Source organism: Chrysochloris asiatica, unplaced genomic scaffold (genome assembly GCF_000296735.1).
Source record: "Chrysochloris asiatica unplaced genomic scaffold, ChrAsi1.0 scaffold00113, whole genome shotgun sequence".
NCBI lineage: Eukaryota > Metazoa > Chordata > Mammalia > Afrosoricida > Chrysochloridae > Chrysochloris > Chrysochloris asiatica.
In genome coordinates, this window is record NW_006408631.1 from 4,448,496 (window position 1) to 4,454,147 (window position 5,652).

Below are 5,652 nucleotides of genomic sequence, written 5' to 3' on the forward strand. Positions count from 1 at the left end.
TGAATGATAAGATGTAATGAAATACAAACTACTTTGGAGAGATGGTGGATGTGTAAGTGATAGAAATGTTAAAGGAGTGTGGACTATAACCTGGGAGTTTTCAAAGAGGTGGTGACTTTCTCAAGGAGTCTTTAACAGTGGGAGTCTCTACTTTTTCTTTCAGGGTGTTTTTAAGACTCTTACCTAAGAAGATTGGAGAAAATGAGTGGAATGGATCTTGGCTTGGGAGTTAGTAATTGTAGGGTGGTGCAACCCCGTGTCCTTGCATTTCTATATATTGTCATAGATGAAAACATCTGAAGATCATTTGCCAGCCTAGAAAAACAACTGCCTATTACTGAATAATTTTACATAATTAGTGGCAAAGATTTTTTTTTTCTTTCACTAAACTTTGTTTTCATGGGTCTCAAAATTCTGTGACAAATTTTTGGGTCAAGTTGTTTCCATTTAAAAAGTACTGATTTAAAAAACTAATAAAGCTGCCACACAAAAAGGAAACAAATGATCCACATAACACCCCTTTCCTTCTGAAGGTTTTACATTGTTATCAATAACCAGTCTTTAACTATTAAACTTAAATGGCTAATTGACACAAACAGTTCTGAGACAGTTCTTTCACCACTGAGTAAGACTGGAGTGGCAGGTGTTAAAGCCTTTGAGCTTTCTGAGCTGACTTGGTGACTTTGCCAGTTACAGCAGCCTTTCTGTCCACTTCCTTGATGACACACACAGCAAGTTTGTCTCATGTCATGAACAGCAAAATGACCCAAAGGTGGGTAGTCGGAGAAGGTCTCAACACACATAGGCTTGCCGGGAACCACGTCAACAATGGCAGTATCACCGGACTTCAAGAATTTGGAGCCATCTTTTAGCTTCTCACCAGACTGGTGATCAGTCTTCTCCCCTTGAGCTCAGCAAACTTGCAAGCATGGTGAGCTGTGTGACTATCCAACACAGGTGCATATCTGCCACCTGACTTGATGGCTCCACCTGATTTGGCCTGGATGGTTCAGGATGATGACCTGTGCAGTGAAGCCAGCTGCTTCCATTGGTGGATCATGTTTGCTGTCACCAGCCACATTGCCATGACAAACGTCTTTGACAGAGACGTTCTTTACATTGAAGCCTACATTGTCCACAGGCAGAGCTTCACTCAAAGCCTCATGGTGCATTTCAACAGATTTTACTTTAATGGTAACGTTGATGGGAGCAAAGGTGACCACCATGCCTGGTTTGAGAACACCAGTCTCCACTCTGCCCACAGGGACAGTGCCAACACCACCAAATTTGTAGACATCTTGAGAGGCAGATACAGGGGCTTGTCAGTTGGATGAGTTGGTGGCAGGATGCAATCCAGAGCTTCCACTAGCATTGTCATCCATACAGGTGACTCCTTGAACCAACATATTGTCACCATTCCAAACAGAAATTGGCACAAATGCTACTGTGTCAGGGTTGTAGTCAATTTTCTTAATGTAGGTGCTGACTTCCTTAACAATTTCCTCATATCTTTTCTGGCTACAAGGTGGCTCAGTGGAATCCATTTCATTAACACCAACAATTCGCTGTTTCAACCCAACGTGTTAGCCAGAAGGGCATGCTCATGGGCTTGCTCATTCTTAGAAATACCAGCTTCAAATTCTCCAACACCAGCAGCAACAATCAGGACAGTACAGTCAGCCTGTGCAGTTCCTATAATGATGTTTTTGATAAAGTCTCTGTGTCCTGGGGTATCAATGATGGTCACATAGTACTTGCTGGTCTCAAATTTCCACAGGGAGATATCGATGGTGATGCTTCGCTCACATTCAGCTTTCAGTTTATTCAAGATGCAGGCATACCTAAAGGAGCCCTTCCCCATCTCAGCAGCTTCCTTCTCAAATGTTTCAATGGTTCTTTTGTCGATTCCACCACATTTGTAGATCGGGTGGTCAGTAATAGTTGACTTGCCGGAGTTGACATGTCCAATAACTACAATGTTGATATGCGTCTTTTCCTTTCCCATTTTGGCTTAGGTTTTGTGATGCTTTTCACCAACACCTGTATTCTGGCTACAAACCCATCACAGACAAGCCAAAGATGTATTTTTGCTCAATGCTTTTCTGAGTGATTATAAATTTCAATGTAGTAAGATAAGCAGTGGAGCGCAATGTCAGTTTGAACCATAAAGTTGGTGGTTCAAAGTCACCAGCCACTCCTCAGGAACCATATACAGTGTGGCTATGAGTAGGAACTGATAAACTGCACTTAACAACAACAATAACAACAAAGTCTTCTTAATGAGACTTTCATACAGTCATGCCCTTTTATCAAGGATATTTAGATTTATGTAAAAAAAAAAAGCGTTTTCCTTATCACGGCCATCTATACACGTATATAGATATATTTTTTACTTAATTGATGCAGTGCATTATGCATTTGTTTCTTTCTTTTTAATAGAAGTGTTTTGAGGTAAGGTGTAGCAGTGAAACTAGTTATCTTGACTGATCCTTCCTGATAAGTACTGAAAGTACTTTAGAAACATGATCTACTTTATTGCAGAGAAAATATTACCTGCTTTTCTAACCTTGGCTTATGGATCCAAATGTAATTTATTTTTTAAAAAGCACAAACATTGCTTCAATTGTTGAAAACACCAAGCTTTAAAATATAAACGAATGTAATAACACTGACATGTAAACATAAAAGAGGATTTAGTATAACATGGGCCTAAAAACTAAAAATATAGTTATAGAAATGTGTGTAAATGTGTTTGTGAGACAGAGAGAGAACTGTGATATTTTAAGACAACAAATATTCAGGTGTGTACTTTGGTTTGAACATAGCCATTGACTCAGGATCTTGCTCTTCCTTATTTTTAAGATTCTCTTTGGAGCCCAGGTGCGGTGCTGTGGGAAACAGCACTGGACCACAAGGTCAATTTGAACCACAAAGTTGGCGGTACAAGCTCACCAGCCACTCCATGGAAACCCTATACAGGGTCTCCATGAGATGGAACTGACTCTGCGGCACTTTGCAACAACAAAAAAGTTCTTTTAGCACTAAAACAGACAAACAAAACCATCCCTTGCTGTTAAGTCAGTTTCTACTCATGCAGATTCCATGCATTACATAGTAGAAATGCTTCATATGGTTTTCTTGACTCTTATCTTTACAGAAACAGATTGTCAGTCTTTTCTTCTGCAGTGCTGCTGGGTGTGTGCAGACTGTAAACCTATACTGCTATCTAGGGCTTTAAAGGTAAAAGCAAACAGCAGTCCAAGTCATTTAGTATCACAATAACCCATCAGAAGAGTCTTTGAATGGTGTAAACAGTTAACATGCTTGACTGCTAGCCAAAAGTTTGGAGGTTCAAGTCCACCATGAAATTCCTTGAAAGAAAGGCCTGATGATCTGATTCTGAAAAACCAGACACTAAAAGTCCAATGGAACATAGTTGTATTCTGACACACATGGGGTCACTCACACACATGAGGTGGAGTCTCTGCTGTGACAGCTGATTTGGTTTTTCTTTTAGACCATTTGGTATTTTCAAATTTCTCTTCCATATTCTAAGGAAAACCTGATTCTAGATTTTGTAATTCTTCTTGAGTCTGTCCTACCTTTTATTAAATAGCACCACCAACAAACTTGTGTTGTCTGTTGCTAATGCTAACAAATCAGGAGAGGGCATTATGAAAACAGATTGTACAATTACTTAAACATGCATTCATCTATGCTACTTTGCATCCCCAGGCAGTTTCCTTGAAAACTTTATCTTTAATAAGACTTTGAAGCTTGGAATTTTCAACCACTGCAGCAATGTTTGTGTTGTTTAAAAAATAAATTGCATTTGGATCTGTAAGCTAAGGTTAGAAAAGTAGGCAATATATTCTCTCATACTTTGTCTTTTAATAGAAAGATTAGAATAATAGCACTTCAAATTGAACTCAGCATTTTCAACCAATTTTTTAGAAGCCACATTTCTTGTTCTATCTTTTCTGTACACATTGAATTACTTTTAAAATTCCAAATTCAATATGTTCCCTTAGAGGTTTCCCTCATGGAAGATTGAGCATTTTCCAGTTAACCTTGCATAGTGGCTGAAATTGTTCAAAGCAATTTGTTTGAGGTTGCATCTGAATTAATGCAGTGAGTGGATTATACATTTCATTACTTTTAAAAATTCAAGACACAATGCAGCTATTCAGCTTTTCAGGACCAGCATTAAAATATAAGTAAACGATGTGACATAAAATTTGAGGAGAGATGCTGAGAGACACTCTTTTAACTCCCCCTCCCTTTACTTTTCATCAGTGCTTAAAATTTCTCTGCTTCAAATCCTTGTGGCTTGAAGATCAAGAAAAGAATACAAATACTTGTTAGGTGCCATGATGCCGGCCAGACCCATGGCGATCTGATCATTGTGGTTCATAGAGTTTTCATTGGCTGATTTTTTGAAAGTAGATGGTTGGGTCTTTCTTCCTCATCTGTCATAGTGTAGGTGTTCTTGTTGAAACCTGCTCAGTTTCATAGCAACACATTTCCACTGACTGTTGCATTGTAGTTGTGCTTAAGGTATATTGAGTCTCTTACCTGGAAACAAAAACTCTACCATAAACTCCCACTGCGCTCGAGAATACCTGTGTAAGGATATTTAAGCAAAGATTAACCTGTGACTTCCCTGTTGCGATGAGTTTATTTATCAGGTTACTTAGCAAAGTCTGAGGGAAATGAAGGATGATAATGGCAAGTATTTATAAGAACAGTGTTGTTGCTTAGTGTCATCGACTCAGTTCCAACTCATAGTGACCCTGTATAAGGTTTCCAAGGAATAGCTGATGGGTTTGAACTGACAGCTTTACAGTTAACAGTCCAGTGCTTATCCCACAGCCCCACAGCCTTTGTTTACCAGGTGCTACTTCCCTTTTTTCTTTACAGGAGAATCCTTTAGAGTGCTGTACCTCTCATTTCTTCTGTCTGCTTGTAGACATTTTCCATCAAGCTTCTCCTCTTTTCCATATCTTCCAACACTCAGTGACTCCCTCCCTTGCACATGTAAATATATACAGTAAATTCTTCTTCCTCTTTAAATGAAATTTTTAAAACCATAAACATTCTCTTAACAAATATACTCATGTGTGTGTCATTTGTGGATTCTCCATGTCTGTGCAGTAAAATAGGAATCATGACTTGTGATCTTGCTTGCAACCTTAATTTCACCTTCCATTTACTCCTACAAGTATTGGGTCATCCATAACCATTGAAAAGACATTTTTTTTTTAATTTTTTATCTTTATTCTTCCTTTTACTCTCTGTTGCATTTTACTATGTTAGCCACCACTCTCTTTTTGAAACTTTCTTCTTCCTGGATTTTATACACACATGCTCATGACATACCTAGCTAGTCTACTGAGTTTACTCTCTAAGCCTCTTTTCCTATTGCTACTTAAATGTTGGTATTTTACAATGTTCTGCTATTGAGTTGCTTCTCTTCTCACTACATACCCTCCAATGTAATTTTCTTTATATACACATCAACTACCAACTCTGCTGTAAGGTTCTCAAATATCAGTCTCAATCCAGACAAAATTCTGCACTCTCAAGGGTCCAATCTGGGCTGGAAATCATTCTTAACTTTTTTCTCTCTTTCACCTCTCACATCTAATAGTT

General features: G+C 38.6%; 1 pseudogene; it reads right to left on the reverse strand.

Annotated features, from left to right (window-relative positions):
* Positions 1-646: 646 nt before the first annotated feature.
* LOC102818526 lies at positions 647-2,005 on the reverse strand (annotated as a pseudogene).
* Positions 2,006-5,652: the final 3,647 nt, after the last annotated feature.